This window comes from Schistocerca gregaria, chromosome X (assembly GCF_023897955.1).
Source record: "Schistocerca gregaria isolate iqSchGreg1 chromosome X, iqSchGreg1.2, whole genome shotgun sequence".
NCBI classification, from domain to species: Eukaryota; Metazoa; Arthropoda; class Insecta; order Orthoptera; family Acrididae; genus Schistocerca; species Schistocerca gregaria.
In genome coordinates, this window is record NC_064931.1 from 95,131,901 (window position 1) to 95,157,850 (window position 25,950).

Below are 25,950 nucleotides of genomic sequence, written 5' to 3' on the forward strand. Positions count from 1 at the left end.
GAAGTACAGCTGGACGAGGCTCCGTCCTATCGTGCTCCAACTTGCTCGATGGACTGGTCTGCTCATCTTTCCGGCAACATCTTGGGCAAAACCACAGCAAAAGTGGCAAGTGTGTACTCAGGCAAACTGGTGGAAGAGTACATTTCCTGGGTATGGCGCATGTATACCCCGCAAGTTACCTTAAGTCGTCCTCGCCTATGCTGAAACGGCTCTGAGCACTATGGGACTCAACTGCTGTGGTCATCAGTAACCTAGAATTTAGAACTACTTAAACCTAACTAACCTAAGGACATCACACACATCCATGCCCGAGGCAGGATTCGAACCTGCGACCGTAGCAGTCGCACGGCTCCGGACTGCGCGCCTAGAACCGCGAGACCACCGCGGCCGGCGGCCTATGCTGAGACAGCTGTCGTGGACGAGGACTTGTTCCCGTTGTATGACGTCGTAACTTGGAATTTCATGTTCCACAGTCAGATTTTGACTTGATGGAGTGGAACGTGGTCAGTGAAACGTAAGAGTACATCGTGCGTCACAAGTGACACTTGTAAGACGCCATATTGAATATCATTGTTTTTAGTTAAAACATTTTATACATTGACGAAAAATAATCGCAACACCAAAAGATAATTAATGGCGAGTAATGAAAATTCGGGAATACATATGTTCAGGTAACAGATTTAAATTATAAGCATTACAAGATCGTAGGTTAATGTAAGGGCAAGATAAGCCATTGCAAATGTGAAAATCAGGTACAGTAATAACCAGTGTAACCGCCAGAATGTTGAATGAAAGCATACAGACGTGTGTGCATTGTGTTATACAGGTGATGGATGTCAGTTTGGGGGATAGACTTCCATGCCTGTGTCACTTAGTCGGTCAACACAGGGACGGTTAATGCTGTTTTTTGATGACACATATGAAATTGTCGTCCGATGAAGTTCCCATTGTCGTCGACTGGAGCTACATCTGGTGATCGAGCAGTATGTCAACACTCGGCAGAAGATGTCGGGTTACAATAGATGTATGTAGGCGAGCGTTATCCTGTTGGAAAACACCCCATGCTATAAGGTTAATAAATGACAGCACAACAGGTCTAATCACCAGACTGAGGTACAGTTTTGCGTCAGAGTGCGTGGGCTAATGGAATCGCACCCCAGACCATAACTCCAGGTGTACGTCCAATGTGTCTACCACACAGACAAGTTAGATGCAGGCCCTCAACTGGCTCCTCGTTACCCAACAGAGGGCCGGCCATTCTGGCACCGGAGCAGAACCAGCTTGCATCATAAAAAAGAACAGACCTCTACCCTGCCCTCCACTGAGCTCTGGCTTGACACCATTGAAGTCGCAAATGGTGGTGGTTTCAGGTCAATGAAATGCTTGCTACATGACGTCTGACTCGGATTTGTCATTGAAGTAACGCATTTCTAACAGTTCGTGGTGTCACAGTGACGCCAGCTGTTGCTCATATTGCTGCTGCAGATGCAGCACGATGCGCCTGAGCTATTCGCTGAACGCGATGGCCTTCCCTTTCGGTAGTGCTACATAGCCGTCCGGAACCCAACCTTCTTCAGACCGTACATTCTCACGACCACCACTAACAGCAATCATGTAATGTGGCTACATTCCTGCCAAGCCTTTCTGCAGTATCGCAGAAGTAATATCCAACTTCTCGTAGCCCTATTACACGATCTCATCCAAATCCATATGAGGTGTTGATAACTGCGTCTTTGTCGCCTTAAAGGGATTCTTGACTAAGATTAACTGATGATCTAGAAGCAAGGCAGGAAAGTACAACTTTCTGCCTGTTATGCTGACGTGTCTGCCTATTATGCTGACGATCTGTTACAAAACGTCGAAAAGCCTTCATTTCCACAGGTCTGGCCCCTTTGTGCTCCTGGTAAAAAGCGTCTGACATATGATATGCACTATCATTATTTGGATATGGATACAATAAGAGACATTATACTATGTACATGTGGGCATCACATTTCCACTGCAAGCTAGAAACAGCTGAGAAGCCCTCACGAATAACGATGTTTTGATCGGCTCGTCGAGGCGAGAAAAAGCTTCTCGATGGTTGCATATACACTATCAGCATTAATAAACTAATATACAACAGACTACACGAATGAAGTAGTGGTTGGTATTATTCCGAAAGTATGAGCATCCTGAAAGAGTGTGCTTATCTGATTTATTTAATTTGTTGAAATTTAATGCTGACAAAGGTAGATCTACTTTCATGACAGTGTTTTTCGAAGGACGTAAACACTCCCTCTCGCAAAACACACTTGGCTAGCATCCGCATTCCTGCCGTGAGTATTGTTCCCAGGTGCTGACAATACACTGACCATTGTGTTGTGTCACGGATCAATTGTTTACTTTTCTCAGTACAAACTATTATTTTCGCCAATCACACTTTGTCAGTTTGGCGAGGCATAGGTAAATAACCAGCATCTGACATGTGCGTCTCGTTACACCTGAAAGGTACGCTCGTCATTGTTTTAAAACTGCTCACATGAACAAAAGGAATAAAATCCTTCAGTAAGTTTCCATCCCAGTCGTTCAGTGCCATAAATACGACGGGTTATGGGATCCAACCAAAATTCCAACAGAATTGGCAATTTCTTTTCTCATTCGAAGAAGTATCACCAATTATGAATAATGGACACATTTCTCTTGTTGATTGGTTTCTAATATTGGTTCTCATGGCTCTGAGCACTATGGGACCTAACATCTGAGGTCATCAGTCCCCTAGAACTCAGAACTACTTAATCCTAACTAACCTAAGGACGAAACACACATCCATGCCCGAGGCAAGATTCGAACCTGCGAACGTAGCGGTCGCGCGGTTCCAGACTGAAGCGCCTAGAACCGCTCGGCCACTCCGGCCGGCTGACTGGTTTAATTGTACTTCTTTTGCCAGAACACAATCTGCATAAACTCATTTTTGCAGCAGCTATTGTGACAGAATTCTCAAACTGTGTCTCACTAAAAAAGTAACTGGCGACCACAGAGTTCAACAGCTTACGAAAAGCCTCATTATGTCGCTTGGGGGTAACATAAGAGAAGAAATTTCATATTTATTTTCATACTAGGGAACTCTTCTTTCACTAGCTGTCGACAACTTTTAAAGAATTACAGTCACTGGCATGAAAAAAATAAAGAAATAGAAAGTACAACTTCTGATATATAGTCATAGATTAGAAAGTTCAGTGTGTTTATGAACTGGCAAAGTATTCTCCTCCTTGTGTGCCAGCATTCGCCGAAATCTCATTTCGATGTCTCGAGCGGCTTAGGAGATGTAAATAATTCATTATCGCGGGAGTGAATGCGCTACATAGGATCCATTTTCTTGAGTTCGGAGACAGATAGAGACCTCCTCCTAAGTCTAAAGAAAAATTCAATGTGTTAGCTGCATTTCATGCACCATAAAATATGGTGTATTACGCACCAAACGCAAAATCATAGCGACCCCTACTTTTCATTACAGACTTTTTGAATTTTGCGTAGTGTCATACTAAAAGGTGTATATCCCAATAAGTATGACCGTTAGTGGGATGATGGGCACTTCGCCACGAAGCTGACATTTACACTACAAGTAAGGCAAAAATATGATATTTTCACTGAATAGTTTCTGTAAAATCGGTTGAGAAAGATTACAGCGTGCGCGCCCTTCGGTTCTACTAGCACAGAGTCTCGCCAATCGGCGCGTGCGAAGTATGTGTACGCGTCGTAATATGCGCAGTGCCAGCGGTACCTGGAACGTGCGCATCGCGTTGTAGTGTCGTGTCGCGTCACACGTGCTATACGCGTCTCAATTTGCCCTTAGCCTTATTTGAACCTCTGAAATTACGAAAAAGCGCGCTGCACCGCACCACACGCTCTATACACGTCTCAATTTGCACCTAGCCTTACGGAGTGTGGCGGAGGGCACTTGTGCCACCACTATCTTTTCCCTCCTTCCCCGTTCCATTCACCAACGGCGTACGGGAAAAATATCTGTCTGTCATGCTCCGTATGACATCTAATACCTCCGACTTTCTCGTCGTGTTCATTTGACGGGATGGTTGCGGGAGGAAGTAATATGCTGCCCGGCTCTTCTTGGAACATGTGCTCTCGAAATTTGCACAGTAAACCTTTCCATGATGCATTACGCCCCTCATACAGCGTCTGCCACTGGGGTTTGTTGCACAACAACTGAATGAACTACGTCATGTTCTGTATGTACGTCATTGCAAGTTATGATTTCCCTCCCAATTTTCACCTTTTCCTTCCACTTCACACATACAATCGCGCGAGCGCCTTTGTGTGCAGAGTTGGCTGCTCCTATGCATCTTTGGCTGTCAGATCACTGGCTTTCTTTTTCAACGCCACGCTCGCGAATGCCCATTACTGATGCAAAGGTGGAATCTTCTGTCATCACTAAAAACAGCAGAATTTTTCGATGTTCCGTCAGAGGCGGGGAGCTCTTGCAATGCGTTGACGTGCTTGCTTACGAGACACGCAGATGAGTCAGAACCAGATCGAATGCGCACGCGGTATTACCCAGTGGCCCCTGGTCGGTGCACCGGTCATCTACAGAGTGGCTTACAAGCGGTTTCCCACGCTCGTTCAGGCAAACACCTGGCTCGTCCCTAGCCTCAACTTCTGAAACCACGATGCACAAAGAATCAGAAATACGATAACAAAGCTTGCGTGATGTACAGACAGCTGGCGCGCCCTCTATCCTCAATGTGATTAACGATCAAAAACAGTAATCGAGCTCATTGTAAAAATCGATAGAAAACTTTGCGGATTGTAGCTATACCACCTAATTACATTCGTCATTCAGTTATACACATGAAAAATAACCTTGGTACTTACCGCATAAACAGCGCTTCATCACGACCATGCAAAAATATCTAGACTAAAATTATATTTATCAACGAATAAACGTGTACCTCAAAACAGCATTTTCTATCAAAGACTTAGGCTCCCCAATAAATTGCCTAGAAATATTAAAGAGAGTACTGAAATTTTTTTTAGAAAGACTCTTAGAAATATTTGCTAGGGAATACCTTTTATACAGTGAAGGATTAACTAGAAAACACATAGTAGCGATTTGATAAATAATCTAACACCATTAATTAATAATACTCGTAAAACACCTCTGACGTTTCACAAAACACTTTCACACTATGAAGTTGTTATTTTTAAAAATTATTTTCTGCAAAACCTGCCACCAAAACTCTGTAATGGATAATACTAATATTTTATAAAAGTCTGCATCTTAAACCATTTCGTCAGGTAGTTTTTTTCTTCAATCAATGTTTTAAGCCGATTCTAGAAACAACTTCCGTTAGTATCTGTCACGTCAGGTTTTTACACAAAATAAGAAGTCATATTTTGACGATTTTAACTTCTAAGCCCGCAAACACACTGAAACCCTATTTCACACAAAGTAAGTTTTTAATCATAACACGTTTTAAAAATAAAATATATTAAAAAAACACTCTACAGAACTCTCTTGAGTTATTTCGTGACTGCCTTGTATAAAAACAAGAAATCAACAGTGTTTCTTTAATTTTTGAACTTCCTCCTCTTTGACTTTCTTGCACATCCTTGTATACGATAACTGTCCCTCTTCAAAATCCAACAGTTGTCCGTCACCATAGCTCCATTCCACTTCCCCCGCTATCTTATCTCCATCTACATATCTTGCTGAAAACTTTCACCCTGTCCTTCACTATAACGCCCCAAATTTTGTGGAAAGCAGTCGATATGTGAGTTTAGAAAGAGGACTTTAACACTTTTGTTACAACCCATCTTCTTGAAATTTTGCAAGTGATTGTTAACAATGGCCTTGTAACTAGGATCTTTGTTATTCTCTAAAAAGGAGACTAAAGCAACTAGTTCTTATGTCTGTAGCATGAGTTAAGTGTTCCTGGTTCCAGAAGATTCTCACTTTTTAATCTTGAACCAAATAGTTCCAGAGATTAAATTTCTTGTGAGATCATTAAATTCACTCTGAGAGAAAAGTTGTGGAGTAAAGTCGCATTCAGGCTCGTATATATCGCTACCGTCTTCGGTAATTGTTTCACCTCCATTTTCATTGTTATCTTCTGCCACGTCTTCTAAAACAGCTCAAAGAAGAGGAGCAATCTGATCTTCTCCATGTGCTACTGGCCTAATGGCTGAATCAATACATGGATTTACAATTTGTTCCTTATTTTTCGAATTACATGATTGAATATTAACTAAACAAAAGTAATAGTCATTAAGGAGATTTTTAGTCTCCCTCCGCACCACTCGAATCGCAAATTGCATCCGTGGTTTCTTTCATTTCATCCACAATCTTAAACTCTCAGTACAATAGCGGCAACCTGTCTTTGGCTTTCTTCTCTTGTCCCGCTCACCAAATGTCATTTTAAAATCAGCACAGAATTTTTTTTCATAAAGTCTGTTATAACCACTCTCTGCTTAGGCACTGTATGGTTTCCACAAATGTAAGCGAAAACATTTGGGTTGTTCACACGTTTGCGTGTTGACATTGTAGTAACTACAAACAACACCCTAACTGTTTTATGGTTCAAATGGCTCTGAGCACTATGGGACTTAACTTCTGTGGTCATCAGTCCCCTAGAACTTAGAACTACTTAAACCTAACTAACCTAAGGACATCACACACATCCATGGCCGAGGCAGGATTCGAACCTGCGACCGTAGCAGTCGCGCGGTTCCGGACTGCGCGCCTAGAACCGCTAGAACACCGCGGCTGGCCAACTGTTTTATCAATACTGTCTTAAACATGTAGAATAATCGCAGCACAGCACTGTTAATGCAAACTTGTCAGATAAACAACACTTTCATCGTCACACAATAACAACTAGCATCAACAGGTGTAACAACCTAAAGGTATACCGGGCTGTAACGAGAAATTCCACTCCAACAATACGCATAACCTGGTGATGCCTCCGTTTTTTTTTTTTTTTGTGACTTTGGATGTCGGCCCCAGATGTCATTAGTGTAGTGCTAATGCGTGAACCTTCCTCTTTCATTTGCAGGTGGTTACGCTGTTCTGTGGTAGTTGGCGCCAGCAGAGAAGTGTTCCAAAATAGAGTGATTTGGACGCACGTACAAAATAGCGACGTTTGACTGAATTCCTCACTGCTACTATATTGCGCCGACTGAAATCTATCGACCCTTGCTAAAGGTGTGTGAATGCGATACAATAGACGTGGGGAATGTGGGGCTATGGGTACGGCATTTTCAAGGCGGTGAAAAGAGTGTGCATGAGAAGCAAAAATGTTCAAATGTGTGTGAATTTCTAAGGGACGAAACTGCTTAGGTCACTACTTAAACTAACTTAAGCTAACTTATGCTAAGAACAACACACACACCCATGCCCGAGGGAGGACTCGAACCTCCGGCGGGCAGGGGCCGCGCAGTCCGTGACATGGCGCCTTAAACCGCAAGGCCACTCCGCGCGGCACATGACAAGCCACTGCGCGGTTGACCCTGCACGGCTGTCATCCCTCGCAATGAAGAGAGTCTTAATTGCTGATCGACGGATAACGACCAGGAACTTGTGTGCAAAGCTGAATGTCGGCCGTAATGCCTTGGAAAGGACGTTGGGACATCCTGGTTATTGCAAAATCTGTACGATATGGGCCCCTTCAGTGCTTACAGAACAACAAAAAACTCATCGAATGGAAATATGTAGGGACCCGCTGGACCAATATGAAACTGAGGGTGACAATTTTCTGAATAGTGGCATCACCTGAGATGAGACATGGTGACACCCCTACGAGCTGGAATCCAGAAGACAGTCCATGTAATGCCGATATGCGAATACTCCGTCAGAGAAGAAATGCAAGACACAGCCATCTGCAGGCAAAGTTATGCGCACAGTCTTCTAGCATAGCCAGGCTGTGGCTCTTTTGGATGTCCTACAGGCTGGAGAAACTTTCAGTTCAGCACGCTACAATACGACACTAGCTAAGCTGAAAAGGCCGGAGAAGAAGACCAACTTTCACTTGCAACGTGATAAATCCAGGCTCCACATCAGTTCTGGGACCACGTAACTCATTGCAAAATTTGACTTGACTATCTTATTTCAAAGTTAGGTATTGTCAATCTGCTTTTAAAATAAAACTATTCATATTATTAGCCTCAATTGTTGTATAGTATTCCGAGAACATAGCAACCTTTAGGCACCCTATACGAGACGATTGGGCTAGACCCCACATAAACAAATTACAGTTTCAGACCTTTGTAGTTCTCACTCTTTCTCGGGAAGCTTTTGAAATCGGAATGTTACATGACCATAAATGTCATCAAATAAGGAGATGACTTTTCAAATAATAGCAAATAATCATTTAGAGGGAATAAATATACTTTAAAAGAATAGCTGATAAAGGGAATAATATCCCGTGGCAAGGCTCGGAAAATAAACGCTCCCTGTATTCTAGTAATTTATACTAGTGTATGTGATATGAAAAGTACATACTTCGCATTCTCGTCTTGAAATAAATTGTTACTTTGATAACTTTACATTCGTTAAATTATTTAATTCAATAGCCTACATATCTACATCTAATAATGGCTCTTTATAAAAATGCAACTCATTTAAAATCATTCAGTAACAGGGTCAGAGTATCACATCGAGGTTACTCATGAGAAATATGCCTTATTATTTCGTAAATGTGTTAAGGATATGGATAGGTTTGTCATATATAAGTAGTGGATTTCTTTTAAACATTCCATACAAATGATATATTTCGTCATGTACATAATTTGGACGTGATTCGAATTACACAAAGAAATTACACAATGCGTAGGCATGATCCACACTTTACTTGGAATTACATTTATCTACACTGAATAATGATAGGGAAACGATGGGATACGTTAATAAAAAAACATGTGAGTTAGGACAGGAATCTCATAATAACATACCTCTTAATTCATCATGGAAACAGATGTGAAAATAATTCCTCACTACCAAGAACAACTACGAGAACTGAGACGAACTACGAGAAATCCGTTAAGTTGCACAACAAAAAATTTAAAAAATAAGATCGACGCATACACGTATTCGTTTCATTCCGTAAATTTATATCTGTTCAATGATTAGCAAGGAACTGAATTTCAACGCACTTTGAGTAGTATATTACACCACCTTGCAATGCAAGGAAACCCCGTCTCTCCTGCGAGAAAAAATCATGAAAATTTAGAAACCTCTGTGTATACTGCAAAGCATTGAAGGTACAAACATTTACTGGTAAGTAATGGAAAAAAGAATTTAATTTCTACCACCGGTCTTGTGACGTCCTAGCTCAATAAAGCCACCAACTTTCAAGCCCCCAGGATTCAATAAATCATAAAATTCAGTTCTCTATTTAACACAGTTATGCTTCTCGAAATTACTTTATGCACTGGAAATAATTCCAGTTTACTAACTGTATCTGATTTTGGATGTTCTTTGTGGTGAACACATCATAGAAGCCAACTCACACGTAGGTAAAATACTCTCTCTCAAAAACACTACAAAAATGGTAAACCAACACCAAAAATAACCATGATTAACACAATTTCCTCTTAATATTCAGAAGGCTGAAATAAAGATTGTTAAGCTCAGACACCGTCAACAGGGCAGTACGGGCAGCAGCGTGCGTAGCCAGTGTTAAGCCGTCGGCACAAAAAAATGGTTCAAATGGCTCTGAGCACTATGGGACTCAACATCTTAGGTCATAAGTCCCCTAGAACTACTTAAACCTAACTAACCTAAGGACATCACACACACCCATGCCCGAGGCAGGATTCGAACCTGCGACCGTAGCAGTACCGCGGTTCCGGACTGTAGCGCCAGAACCGCACGGCCACCGCGGCCGGCTCCGTCGGCACAAGGACCGTGCTGTCGAACGTCAACGTTGAGTGTGCTGAGTTGAACATGCTGCTGAGCGCTCAGAAGTGATGCGACTTGTGCATGTGGTACGTGGGCCCCAACTTGGTATACGCGATCACAACGCACTCCAGCGGCAGTTGCAGGGTGTATCCAGTTTGTAAATCAAACTGTGCGGTCTAGCGGTTCTAGGCGCTCAGTCCGGAACCGCGGGACTGCTACAGTCGCAGGTTCGAATCCTGCCTCGGGCATGGATGTGTGTGATGTCCTTAGGTTAGTTAGGTTTAAGTAGTTCTAAGTTCTAGGGGACTGATGACCACAGATGTTTAGTCCCATAGTGCTCAGAGCCATTTGAACCATTTTTCACACTGTGCGTGTAAAATTGTCACGTTATCTCTATTAAAACGCACATTTCCTCCATTGTCCATATGCTAGTCACGTTGTCTTATATGTAATATCCACAAATAAAAACTTCAGTGTCCAGTTACGTGTTTTAAGACGAAAAGGAATGTTCTATGTCCAATCAATAAAGTCACAGGCTTATAGTAGTTCCATTACAAACAGTGCGATACAAATTTGCAATAGTTCTCCACAGAAGATAAACATTATTTCATCATTCCCGCATTTTAGTAAAACCCCAAGGTCATTCTTACTTGATCACTGTTCCTACACAGTACCAGAATCTTTACAACACGTGAATTACGAAACGTAAAAGCAAAAGGAGCAAAATATCTTTATACAAGTAGCGCAAGCTGTCCTGTAGATTAAGCCAATCGAATAAACTCACTCCTCAAAAAAAGGTGAACTTATATTTACGTAACATCAAATATTATAGTATATACTGATATTAAACAAATAATAAAATATCAGAACCGATTAAAAACCCAAATGTTATAAAAAAAAAAGAATTAGACGTGGTGAGACACGAACCACCGCCCTTTCACACATCTCATAATGAACCTGTAACGCTACTCACTACGCTTTTTTATCTCGTTTTTGTTCTATATTGTTCATTCAATTCGTTCGATGACAACCATCCAGGTTCTTCGGTGATCCCTTCACTCAATTTTTTACTACAGACGGTAGCTAACCCTCTGACCGAATAGGCTGAGCTTCCGTGCCGGTTGCTAAATCAACAAAAAGTCCTTGATAGCCAATCCTAGCATGTTGCCACTTGATAAAAGCTATAATCGTAGCTATGTTACTCATTGGAAATTGATTATAACAAATTGTACCAAGAACAATGCGTTTTTGATGGATCCTCAGTGTGTTCGTTGCCTTCAAATGGCATATACTCCTAATACGCAAGTTACAGTAAATCTTTTGCCACGAATATGATGTTTCTCATTATTTTATTGCAACGAATCACACAGTTAACAACGGGTTTTCAAGCGATTGTCAATTTACTGGTGCTCAGCAACGGCATATATACGTATAGGCGTGAAATGAATGCCGATACGGTCGCAGGTTCGAATCCTGCCTCGGGCATGGATGTGTGTGATGTCCTTAGGTTAGTTAGGTTTAAGTAGTTCTAAGCTCTAGGGGACTGATGACCACAGCAGTTGAGTCCCATAGTGCTCAGAGCCATTTTTTTTTTTTGAATGCCGATATGGCACGTCACAACTCTGTGCCGAAGGAAGGCGGCGTGCATGTGACGTAGGTGGCGTTGTGCCATCTCATTGGTCAACGTTCAGAAGCACGCTTAGAATATCTGACATGTTAGATATTACTCTGCACGTTCGGAAAGACTCCCGAACGTGTTATTCCACGCTATGGCGTCAAAAACCCGGCACGCTCAACGCTCAACGTTCGGTTGCACGATCTGTATGTCCTAATATACCGGTTAAATTCTTTAAAGACTCATTCAACTGTGCTTGCTTCTGGGTGAAAAAAGTTTCCTAATATGTGCTTTATGCCCTGTGATGTCATAAATTGTTTCCACTTTCGCCCAATGAAATATGAAGTATTATAAGTTAGTAGCACTTTTGGTTTACCTACTCTTCTCAAATAGTCTCCCGCAATTCTTTTTCTGATATTTGTGGCTGTTGCATTTAAAATGGCATACATTTTGAGATGTTTCGAGAAAAAGTCGTATAGTGCTACTACGTATTTTACTCCTGCATTACTTCTTGGATATGGACCAGTTATGTCCAGGGATACATTATCTAGAGGATTTTTTTTGTGAGTATTGGGTGTAGCTCAGTATACTTTGACACATTGGACTGTTTTGATACTTGACATATTGCATACTTTCTTAATACCTGTAGGACTCGTCTTTTCAAATTTGGAAAATAACGAACTGTTGCAATTTTTGCAGTACATTTACTCACTCCATAATGTCCCCATACTTCATGTGTGTGTCTTATAAATTCGTTGATATAATCTTCAGGAACACACACATACCATTGATCAGATTTTTCATGTTTCCTATGAAACAAAATACCCTTGTACTCCTCATACCATTTACTTACCTTTCCATCTTCATCTTGCGTAAGGTTTTGCATGACTTTACTCCATCTGCGATCTTGCTGTTGTACAATTTTCGTCTGCTTACAAAACATATGATAATCAGACTGTTGTGTTGTACCATGCATTAATAACGTTTTGATTTCTGCATCTTCCTCTGTTAATTCACTAAATTCCTCTAAACCTAGGGGTAGCCTAGACAAGGCGTCTGCAATAAGGTTCTGACTTCTTTTAATATAAATGATCTCAAAATTGAATTCTTGTAAGTATAGGCATCACCTAGCTAATCTACGGTGCAATAGTTTACATTTTAAAAGAATTGACAGTGATTGGTGTTCACATTAAATTTTGGTATTCTTGCCCCATGAAATATATTCAGACTTTTTAAATGCCCATATTACCGCTAAACTTTCCAGCCCTGACACAGAGTAAGACCTTTCTGCTTCTGATAACGTGCGACTAGCAAAACTGAAGACCTTGGGTACTTCCGTACCTTCTTCCTCTCGCATCTCAAATAAGCAGGCCCCCAGCCCTGTCTGTGGATAGACAAGAATCCTTTGACATGTCAAAGTGGCTAAGAATATTTGCATTTAACAATACGTGCTTAACGTTATTAAGTTCTCTTGACACTTATCATCCCGTAACCAAAGCCTACCTTTTTTGTAACAAGTTGAGCAAGGCATCACTGTTCATTAGTTGTTGTGGTACGAATTTACTCAAAAACGAAGTTAGTCCTAAGGCTTTTAGTTGTTTTTTTATTCCTTAGAGCTAGCTGAACAATTGCGCATGGCATCAAGTTTTTTCGGATCAGGTAATATAACTTGTTCTGACACAGCATGTCCTAAAAATTTGACTTGCTCCTTACAGAAAACATTTGCATACTTAAACAATAAGTTAGGAAGTTCTTGCCGTTGCATCTCATTTAGAACCAGTGATTCACTTAGTTTCTGCTTTACAATTTCGTAATTAACCTCAGTGTTCGCTTCTTGTTCAGTATCAAATTTGTTTGCGAAATATACAGCTGGAAAGGAAAACTGTACTACGACATTTGACTCTGGTTTGTTTTCGTTACTTTCATCAGGTGTTTTGACTAAATCAATAGAAAAGATCTGATCAAGCGGCATTTACCGTTACCTATGTCAATCTGTGTTTTGTACGTTCTAAAGGTGTCCATGCCAATAAGACAATTAACTATAAGTTTGTCATTTATAAGAAAGTATCACATCACTGTAAAATGTTCAATCTACACTCCTGGAAAGGGAAAAAAGAACACATTGACACCGGTGTGTCAGACCCACCATACTTGCTCCGGACACTGCGAGAGGGCTGTACAAGCAATGATCACACGCACGGCACAGCGGACACACCAGGAACCGCGGTGTTGGCCGTCGAATGGCGCTAGCTGCGCAGCATTTGTGCACCGCCGCCGTCAGTGTCAGCCAGTTTGCCATGGCATACGGAGCTCCATCGCAGTCTTTAACACTGGTAGCATGCCGCGACAGCGTGGACGTGAACCGTATGTGCAGTTGACGGACTTTGAGCTAGGGCGTATAGTGGGCATGCGGGAGGGCGGGTGGACGTACCGCCGAATTGCTCAACACGTGGGGCGTGAGGTCTCCACAGTACATCGATGTTGTCGCCAGTGGTCGGCGGAAGGTGCACGTGCGCGTCGACCTGGGACCGGACCGCAGCGACGCACGGATGCACGCCAAGACCGTAGGATCCTACGCAGTGCCGTAGGGGACCGCACCGCCACTTCCCAGCAAATTAGGGACACTGTTACTCCTGGGGTATCGGTGATGACCATTCGCAACCGTCTCCATGAAGCTGGTCTACGGTCCCGCACACCGTTAGGCCGTCTTCCGCTCACGCCCCAACATCGTGCAGCCCGCCTCCAGTGGTGTCGCGACAGGCGTGAATGGAGGGACGAATGGAGACGTGTCGTCTTCAGCGATGAGAGTTGCTTCTGCCTTGGTGCCAATGATGGTCGTATGCGTGTTTGGCGCCGTGCAGGTGAGCGCCACAACCAGGACGGCATACGACCGAGGCACACAGGGCCAACACCCGGGATCATGGTGTGGGGAGCGATCTCCTACACTGGCCGTACACCTCTGGTGATCGTCGAGGGGACAGTGAATAGTGCACGGTACATCCAAACCGTCATCGAACCCATCGTTCTACCATTCCTAGACCGGCAAGGGAACTTGCTATTCCAACAGGACAATGCACGTCCGCATGTATCCCGTGCCACCCAACGTGCTCTAGAAGGTGTAAGTCAACTACCCTGGCCAGCAAGATCTCCAGATCTGTCCCCCATTGAGCATGTTTGGGACTGGATGAAGCGTCGTCTCACGCGGTCTGCACGTCCAGCACGAACGCTGGTCCAACTGAGGCGCCAGGTGGAAATGGCATGGCAAGCCGTTCCACAGGAATACATCCAGCATCTCTACGATCGTCTCCATGGGAGAATAGCAGCCTGCATTGCTGCGGAAGGTGGATATACTCTGTACTAGTGCCGACATTGTGCATGCTCTGTTGCCTGTGTCTATGTGCTTGTGGTTCTGTCAGTGTGATCATGTGATGTATCTGACCCCAGGAATGTCTCAATAAAGTTTCCCCTTCCTGGGACAATGAATTCACGGTGTTCTTATTTCAATTTCCAGGAGTGTATACTGGAATAAGTGCCTGCTGCTTAACCAATTTAGTCTTACCGCCTGTATCAGTTTGCACATTGCAATTTTGTACAGGAAATGTTGGGAACTTACCTCTCTTCTTCAATCCACAAAAAAATGCATTTGACATTAGATTGGTAGTTGAACCTGTATCTAAAATTAACTGTGTGTCAATGTTAATCATTTTCACCTTAATGATTGCTTGCATTTGTTCTTCTTCAACTTTATCTACTATGTCTAACCCATGCTGATACAAATCAGCCTTGATGTCACCTTGTTTGTCAAATCTTATGAAACATGTTTGCAGTTCTGCCTGGCCCCCACTCTCTGAGAGGTCAGTAGCCTGGGTCTTAGCTACTACCGGTTGGTGTTCTCCGACGGCGTAGTGTGACTTAATTACCTGGAGAAATTTCCGTGAGTTTCACTGTGTGTGTACTTCGCCAATTTGTGACGTTAGCTGCTATGCAGTTATTTTGCTGCTCAAGGGTCGGCTGCGGTACAGCGTAAGGCATGGCACTGTTGCCGCGCGTCGACTATTGCTACGGCTGACTGTCTCCATTTATGTTCGGCATAGGGCCTTGTGATGGAGAAATGTAATTCGCTTGTGCGTTGAAATTACTCCTGTTGTTCTGAAAAATTCTCGTATATCGTTTGTTTTTTCCGTTCCCGTTACCGTACTCATTACCTCTGGGTATGTAATTTTGCTGGTGTGTACCAACCTCGCTGTGTGTTTAAATCAAGTTTCACTGACTGATTTACTTAAGCATGTTGTTTTTGTGCCTGATTTTCTGTTGCTCTATTGGGTACACGTCTTTCCTCATAGATTAAGTCGATAGTATCTAGTACTGAAAAAAAATATTCAGTGTCATGCTCTGGCATTGTGACTTATTTTTCTCTAATATGCGATGGTAAACGACTTTTCAAAATTTTTGACACGTCTACCTGTGATATTGGGTTCGCCCAGTAGCTTGTCTTGTTCAGGTATTTTTCAAACTATCCACGTACACTACCGTATTTGCACATGGAATAGTGCGAAGATGAAAATTCGCGTCTTGCACTGCCTCAGACCAATATTTGTCGACGAAAGCTCGTTCAAATTGGGTATAAGTGCTGCAACGTTCGGCCACTTCCCAATAAGAGCACATCGCCTTGCGTGTATCCCACGACAAATATATTTTTTGTGCTTCCGTCCAGTTGCGTGGAAATACATGATGAAAGGCACTGATAAATACTACGCGATTCATTCTTTTACCTTCGGTAGTGAATGTAAGAAACCGTGGATGTCTCAGCAAACCTTAGTCTGCAAAAATAGTTGATAGCCTCGTGGCATTTTCGGTCGTATTTATGTTGTTACTGTAGTTACCTGTGATTGCGGCTCGTAATGGTTGAGGTATTGGAGTTGTGGGTATGATTACATTTTGCAGTCTACATCTGTCACTGGTACCTGCTGTGGGACTCGTGACAATTTGTGAATAGATACCAACAGGTTGTGGTTTGTTCACTGTAGCCTGTCTCTTATTTACATTCATATTTCGAGATCGGGTAATATTTTCTTCTAAAAGATTGCGGATACTATTTTCGCGGCTTGTAGGTTAATGTTTACCTTGTTCACGATTTCATTTTCTTTTTTCTGAATAGCCTTTACTATTCCAACTGTATATAAATTACAATCGGTTACTAACTTCTCTGCAGTGTTGTTACCCTTATCTAGCGTACCTGCTTCAGCTTGACTTATGATATTACTCAGATTTTCATTAATCTCCTCTCTCTCCTTCTTAGCACATGCTGAGTCAACTTCTAATGTTGCTACCGTTAACGTAAGCTCTTCTACAGCTAGAGGTACGCCTTCATAGTTTTTATTTAGTTTGTTAACGACAGTGGTTACCTTTTCTACTGTCGAAACCAACTAATTTTGTGTGGCTTCAGTGTTTGTGTTTGCGTCTGTGATTTTCTTTATGCGTTGCTCTGCGACATCGTGAAGATCATTAAAAGAATCTACTTTCTATTTTAACTCCTTAATGTTACTGTTAACTTCAGAAAGTACTTCATGCCTTACCTGTGTTTTCATATCATTCAATTTTTCGTCGATTTCAGTGAGAAAATTTTTGGCTAAGTCATCAAATTTCTATGAGACCGTTTCTTGCAAATCCTTGTATACTTGTTTTTGTTCTTGCTTCCTTGCGTTTTGATTTGCGTAACAGGATTTTGTTGCTGTTCTACCGTGTTCATATCTTGTGTAACAGGATTTTGTTGATGTTTAACCAGGTTCAAATCTTGTGTAACAGTGTTTTGTTGTTGCTTTACCATGCTCATATTTTGTGTAAAATTACTGAAATTGGTGTTCATATTGTGGTTCACATCATCAAATTTCGCATTTATGTTAAGACAGTAACCGCCGTAGCTGTGCTTCAGTTGTAGTACTGTGGTTGCTGTCCGCTGTGCTTCCCAAGTGGTGTTTGTAACGTGTTGTTAAGATTCATATTAAGATCGCTCTCCGACGTTTCATTCATGAGCGGTATGTTGCTGAGGGAGATGCGTGACATAGTCTCATCAATTGTAAACATTGTGTCGCCAAGGTTATTCTGTTGTGGAGCGTCTCTATCATTTGTCACTCCTGCGACACTTATCTCTGATCTTCTTAAACCTTCTGCAGTAGGCATGCATTGCGCCTGAACTTAACTGCTCGATCTCACAATTCTACGCTATCTTAACTGATTGCGTTTTCGCTATCGCTATTAGCAATGGGTATATATTTTTCGGCCATGTTATATGAATGTGCAAAAAATAGAAATTTCATAAAAATATTAAATATTTCATACGATACTTATTATATTTGATAAATGTAAATTACGTAATTTCAAAGCCTGTTTTACTTCTATTACGATGCGCAAACTATTGTGTCACAAATCTTTATGTTTTACTGACAATATTTGTCACATTGGAAAATTTCTGTGAATTTTCTCAAATAAAATTCAAGGAAGGGAACAGTGAGGAAAAGGTTTCTATCGACATCAAAAGAGGCGCTACCAAGCTTAACCATGCGAGCAACTTGCGTAGCCGTCCTACCTATGCGGCGCCAAACAAAGCAGCTTACTATCGAAAATTTTACGTGACCTGGGTCCAATTCTTATTTCTTTCAAAATTTTTCTTCTCAGTTTTTGACTTTTTGTAATACTTGCTCCGCGTCGTGATTCATGCAAACAGAAAATACAGGCAATTAAGTTTTATAATTCATAACAATGTCATAGAAATTTCTTACTATAATAATAGTTAACAAACACTACTCATGATCGGTGCCCAGAAGTCCTGCCACACACACACACACACACATATTGCGTTGTTAAAATGTTGGCGCTTATCTTATTTTCCTTGGCGATCGGACTTCGCCGGCCGGGGTGGCCGAGCGGTTCTAGGCGCTACAGTCTGGATCCGAGCGACCGCTTCGGTCGCAGGTTCGAATCCTGCCTCGGGCATGGTTGTGTGTGATGTCCTTAGGTTAGTTAGGTTTAAGTGGTTCTAAGTTCTAGGAGAATGATCTCCTCAGCAGTTAAGTCCCATAGTGCTCAGAGCCATTTGAAGCATTTTTTTGATCGCACTTCGCTGACATAGTTGAAGCTCCAGGCGGCTGAGGACTCGTAGTCACGAAAATCCTTTTCAGTTCAATAAATAAAATGCCAGATACGGTTTTTTAACATTATATAATTCACTCACATATTTAATACATCGAAATCGCAATACATCATCTCTAAAATCGCACATTCTCATTGTCCTTTTACATACGAGAGGGTCTGTAAGACTGAAGAAAACAAAAAAACAAACTACAATAGTTGAGTGTTTTTTCGTGCATTTGTCTGCGCCTTACCGTGCATTTATAATCGACGTCTTTGCCAACCCTCTGGTCACTAGATGTTTCAGTTTTTTTAAAATAATGAATATTAATTTTACGACGTCCTGGGGGCCTTTCATCATTTACTTATACATTTTCCACCACAGGGAAGGACGGCACTCAAACCGTAGCAGCTCTGAGTGGTGGTCAGCGACAAGGCGGTCCACAAGGAATGTAGTGCTGTGACCAGTCTGGACTCAAAACACATGTCACACCAGGGAGATGGACGCCTTCGGGAGGTTGTCAGGCAGTAGATGATTCGGTAGCGTGAAGATGCTAGGCAACCACATACAAGTGCCCGTAATTTCTGGCACCTAAGTCGAGATTACGTGACAGGCTGCGTCTCCTCGCACTCCGAACGGTTTTCATCTTTAACTCAGAGGCTGGCACCAGCAGCGTAGTTCGACATCACATACATATCTCGATATTGTCTGAGACTACCTGAGGACAGTGGGAGAAAGGGTCCGACAAACCAGGCCGTCTACTGTTTTCCTTTCGCCAGTGCATTAGCCCCGAAACCAAAACAAGACAGAGCGCTTGCTGGCCAGCGTGAAGCAATAGTGAATTCACTTGCCCTGCTTTTCTCACCTCTTCAACTTTTATGGATGACCTGTCGGAGCTGAAAAGTGTCTCAACGTCTCTTATCAAAAGCGGCGACGGGCGTGTTTTGCAGCATCAGCATACTGAATACGTGCTCTGGCATTCTGAGTATGTCTTCCTACTTCATAATGTACAGTCACAATGGCGGCGCCGGCCGGGGTGGCCAAGCGGTTCTAGGCTCTACAGTCTGGAACCGTGCGGCCGCTATGGTCGTAGGTTCGAATCCTGTCTCGGGCATGGATGTGTGTGACATCCTTAGGTTAGTTAGGTTTAAGTAGTTCTACGTTCTAGGGGACCGATGACCTCAGCAGTGAAGTCCCATAGTGTTCAAAACCATTTGAACCGTTTTCACAATGTCGGCGCCTCGGTCCTTATGACACTGTTTTGATATACTGCCACCATGCAGTTGAATGCAAAAGACTAGGTCATGGTGGAACAGAAGGAAGTAATGTAAGTGTAACCTCAGGTCGAGGTTTAGCACATTAGTGTTGAATTTGGCTCCCAGGCAGATATCAATAGTTGGAGATTTGAAGAATCTTTTTTATTACACGGATAGATGCAGCTGGTATAATAGATACGCCACCTCTTGTATTACCCTTATTATAAGTTAATAGGGTTTTTATAGGAAGCTAGGCAATGGCAGGAGTGCAGACTGGATAACTGATAAAGAAGTCGCGTTGTAAGGTTGTCGCCCCGCTTGTGTCTTGGCTTGCTGAAAACAGCAAAATAAAATGGCTCTAAGCACTATGGGACTTAACATCTGAGGTCATAAGTCCCCTAGACTTACAACTGCTTAAACCTAACTACGCTAACGACATCACACACATCCATGCCCGAGGCAGGATTCGAACCTGCGATCGTAGCAGCCGCGTGGTTCCGGACTGAAGTTCCTTCAAGCACTCGGTCACCGCGGCCGGCTGAGAACGGCAGCAAAGGTTAATCATAATGAGTGATTGTCCATGTCCCCGTATTATTTACAGTGAAATTATGTTCCGGAACATTTGGTATGTGTGCCGGCACGCTAAAACAAAATTGTCTGCCCAAGTGCTCATTAGCAGTTGCACAGAAACTTTATCTGTTTTTTTGATATATTGACGAGGCAGACGTATTTCTCACGCCGTGCTGATTCTGACAATGTATATGAAAAGGAGGCACCAAGTGAAAGTCGTCTGCAATGCGTAAGTACTTCGTGTCGTGAAAGTTCTTTGGCGCTAGGCTTTTTTTAAAGAGTGTTCATCCCGGCGGCGCACGGTGGACGAGTCATCGCCGATGGTACCGCAGTTAATCTGCAGCATGTCTGCGGGCTATCTAATTGCTTTGCCGCTATTGGTGGAAGATGAAAGGCGTTTCGCTTTGCGGCTAGGCATTCGCGGGTTTTAATTAGCTGTGGAGGACGAGCAGCCGCCGATGGCGACGTGCGTTTGCGTTCTGCGTTCGGCTGTCTCGCGATACGAGCCAGCTCCCGGCACATCCGTCAACAGCCATCCATCATCTCCAACATATACCGCTAGCCATTAAATTTGCAACACCACGAAAGATAGCAAATAATTTTTTTTCTTAGTTTGTATGTAGAGTATAGTAGGAAGTACACACGATTATATTTGCAGGTGATTTGGGAGTATACAGAGTGTGAAATTAGTACACGGAACTACCACCTCTGGCAGCAACACAGATCTGGCATCAAGTCGAGCTCGACTTCTATCAGCCGGCCGCAGTAGCCAAGTGGTTCCAGGCGCTTCAGTCTGGAACAGCGCCACCGCTACGGTCGCAGGTTCGAATCCTGCCTCGGGCATAGATGTGTGTGATGTCCTTAGGTTAGTTAGGTTTAAGTAGTTCTGAGTTCTAGGGAACTGATGACCTCAGATGTTAAGTCCCATAGCGCTCAGAGCCATTTGACTTATATGAAAGCTATGGGCACGTCATTCCATGATGCTTCAGCTCTATGGCAGAGTAATGGCGGTATAATTCGTGCATTTCCCTTTTGTTCATTACAGACTATTTCAAAATTGCAATAGCTGAGCCTGAAAAGTAAGTGAATCATCTTATATTATCTTCAAAGTTCACACTTCGTTTAATTTTCTTTTAATGAAGAATTTCAACATAATGTGTAGCTACTTAAAGGGTTTTCGTGAAGAAATTGATGTACTGTAGCGCAACAGCGAGAGAATGCTCTCAAAAATTATTTTCTGTACTACAATTGTTGAAAACATTTCGTTCCCAAGCAAACGCGCGTCGGTACTTTACAGGTAGAAGGAGTATCTGCTCGCTTCCTTCTACTGTCGTGACACATAGCCGAACTTTTCATATTTACGTCCTGTCTGAAGGCTCTGCTTCTCAGTGGAATTCCTGGTTGCCCTGCATTCAGTCCCACTGGAAGTATGTTGAGCTAGATATAGCAGCGATAGGAGGCTGGACCCGAATGCCAGGCGATCCGCCATCGCAAATGCAGCGTTCTTTATTTCTTCTTCATTTTATTCTGGTGAATTAAAAAGTGATCTTTGGAAGCTATGCCACTACAAGATCACCGTCGCTACTGGAGAAGTATTAGATTTCTCACCGTTTTGTTTAACAGTCACATATACTACACCACTCAAAACACACAATAATATTCTTGCTATCGAAAGAAACAATAAAGAAGATTACAACAGCCTATCTGAATAAAGCCAAGAATGTATCAAGAACGAGAAACAGCGCTCGTAAATGACACCTGTCTGGGAGGTACGGCTGGGCAAGTGAGAAACGAACCGTCCAGCGAAGGCATGGATAGTGGTAACAGAATATTCACGGCGATGAAAATGGTTCACTGAGCAAAAGCATTGAAATTTATGATTAGAATACGTAACGTGATATTCTATGGTTCAATTTCTACACAGTTACCGATAACTGCATGCCTTCTTCTCTATGAGGTACCGACAAAATGTTACGTTCCTGTATCGCTCCCAGATTTCTCGTAAATTATTTATTTTGTAAGTGACAACGCAGCTGTTATCCTATGGAATGTGTTTTATTCCCGGAAAAGTTAATAAATCGAACACGACCATGTACCAGCACACCCACCCGAATCTGTTCTCTGTGGTTTTAAGAGCAAGACAATGTTTTGATCAAACTAACCATTACGTCTGTTGCGCTACTACCATGAATAATGAAAGAATTTGGCCAGGAAATAGTGAAAAATACTCATATGACGGCAAGCGAAGATTATTGCAGCTGGCGATGGTTTTACAGTAAACGTGATACATGAGGCGTAGAAGGTAGACATAGTCAGTTAATATTAAATCAAGACAAACAGTTTACCAGGTCAGTTTACCAGGTCAGAACAGTTATCCCTTTTAATATTATTTGGATATTTTATTCAGTTTAAGAGATTATGGTATTTAGTGTTACAATTCAGTTTCAAAAAAGAGCAGGTGAGTAACACACACTTAACTAACTTATCTCCTCCCGAAGTCCCAACGGTACTGACCGGCCGCCGTGTCATCCTCAGCTCATAGGCGTCACTGGATGCGGATACGGAGGGCCGCATGTGGTCAGCACACCGCTCTCCCGGCCGTATTTCAGTTTCCGAGACCGGAGCCGATACTTTTCAATCAAGTAGCTCCTCAGTCTGCCTCACAAGGGCTTGCCAACAGTGTTCGGCAGAGTAACATACACTATCCTGCCAAAAGTATCCGGACACTCCTAAGTAAGCTGGAATTGACCAATAGAAGGCACGAGAGGCGGATAGACCAGTATAAAAGGAGGTAGGTAGCATTGTGTTGAAAGTTCAGAAGAAGTAATAACAAAATTGGCCCGTAAAAATTGCTCAGTAACTTCTAACGTGGAAAAGTCACTGTTTGTCACTTATCCGTGAGGGACGTTTCAACCCTTCTCAAGCTGCCCGAGTCAATTTTTGCTGATATCACTGTGAACTGGAAACGCGATGTAACAACCACAGGTGAACAACGACTAGCAGACCTCATGTAGTGACGGACAGGGCGAAACGTTTCTTTTTATGTGTAAATAAATTTAAGCCCCAAAACTAAAATAATTGATGTAAATCTTCGTAAGAAATTCTGTATTTCTTTATTAATTTCGTGTATTGTCTTTAAATTGTCTTATAATGTAAAATTGTAACTAATTTTTAAATGTGAGGGAGAATATAGATGTTAAAATTACCGAAAGAGAGCAATTGTATGTTTTAATTGGCAAATAATTCATCAGACGCAGCGGAAGCTGCGTCAGCAATCAAATTTTATGGGATCAGCCGCACCAGAAACGAGCGCAGCGAAGTCTCTCGAACATTTTTCCACGCGACGGGCTTCCTGAACAATAAGAAACCGAGGAAAAATGACAGTAAAGTTGCCTTGAGTTGTCTACTTGTGTATAAATACGAGCGGCGTCTGGCTCTGTCACTCTCTCTCTCTCTCTCTCTCTCTCTCTCTCTGTGCATAACGCGTAATATTAATGATCGGCATACGGCCAACAAACGATGTGCGCGGTCAGTCCATTGCACTGTGTCAAAGCAGGTTAGACAAAATCTTGAGTTACTAATTTTCTCTCTCTTGGTGGTAAATTTATCTGTGCCGGGTGATGATTAAAACTTATAATTGTTTTTTACTTGGCTGCTTCTTTTAATTAACGGCACGCCAGTTAACTTCCTGTTATCAAAATTTATTTTTCAATTGCTACTAAAGAGGGCCACACAAAATAGCGAAAACTTTCTTTTTTAAAATAATAATTCGAGGGACCACCAAGCATTGTGAAAGGTGGTTGTAAAAAACCTCATGACGTCAGTGGAAGGAAAGACTCGTAGTGTAGTGGTCTTCAGTCCTGAGACTGGTTTGATGCAACTCTCCATGCTACTCTATCCTGTGCATGCTTCTTCCTCTCTCAGTACCCACAGCAACCTACATCCTTCTGAAGCTGCTTAGTGCATTCATCTCTTGGTCTCCCTCTCCGATTTTTACCCTCCACGCTGCCCTGCAGAACTAAATTGGTGATCCCTTGATGACTCACATCATGTCCTGACAACCAAGCCCTACTTCAAGTCAAGTTGCGTCATTTATTTATTTATTTTTTTTTCCGTGGGACCAAATTAAGGAGAAGTCTCCACGGTCAGGGGACAAGTCAATACATGAAATTATAACGCGATATTGAAAACAGATAAAATGAAATATAAAAAACATATTCAGGTGACAGGTAAGTTTAAATAAAGAAAATCAACAATGTAACACAGGAATTTGTTTAATTTTTTAGATCTTCCAGGAGCTCCTCGACAGAATAGAAGGAGTGAGCCATGAGGAAACTCTTCAGTTTAGACTTAAAAGAGTTTGGGCTACAGCTAAGATTTTTGAGTTCTTGTGGTAGCTTTTTGAAAATGGATGCAGCAGAATACTGCACTCCTTTCTGCACAAGAGTCAAGGAAGAGCATTCCACATGCAGATTGGATTTCTGCTTAGTATTAACTGATTGAAAGCTGCAAACTCCTCTTCTCCCCAATTCTATTCAGTACCTCCTCATTAGTTACGTGGTCTACCCATCTAATCTTCAGCATTCTTCTGTAGCACCACATTTCGAAAGCTTCTATTCACTTCTTTCCAAACTATGTATCGTCCATTGTTTCACTTCCATACATGGCTACACTCCATACAAATACATTCAGAAACGACTTCCTCACTCATAAATCTATAATCGATGTTAACAAATTTCTCTTCTTCAGAAACGCTTTCCTTGCCATTGCCAACCTACATTTTATATCCTTTCTTCTTCAACCATCATCAGTTATTTTGCTCCCCAAATAAAATGGTTCAAATGGCTCTGAGCACTATGGGACTCAAATGCTGTGGTCATTAGTCCCCTAGAACTTATAACTACTTAAACCTAACTAACCTAAGCACATCACACATATCCATGCCCGAGACCGGATTCGACCCTGCGACCGTAGCAGTCGCACGGTTCCGGACTGCGCGCCTAGAACCGCGAGACCACCGCGGCCGGCGCTCCCCTAATAGCAAAACCCCTTTACTACCACAAGTGTCTCATTTCCTAAACTAATACCCTCAGCATCACCCGATTTAATTCGATTACATTCCATTATCCTCGTTTAGCTTTTGTTGATGTTCATCTTATATTCTACTTTCAAGACACCGTCCATTCCATTCAACTGCTCTTCCAAGTCCTTTGCTGTCTCTGACAGAATTATAATGTCATCGACAAACCTCAAAGTTCTTATTTCTTCTCCATGGATTTTAATACCTACTCCGATTTTTTCTTTGTCTCCTTTACTGCTTGTTCAATAAACAGATTGAATAACATAGCGGAGGGGGTACAACCCTGTCTCACTCTCTTCCCAACCACTGCTTCCCTTTCATGTCCCTTGACTCCCATCTGGTTTCTGTACAAATTGTAAATAGCCTTTCACTCCCTGTATTTTAGCCCTGCCACCTTCAGAATTTGAA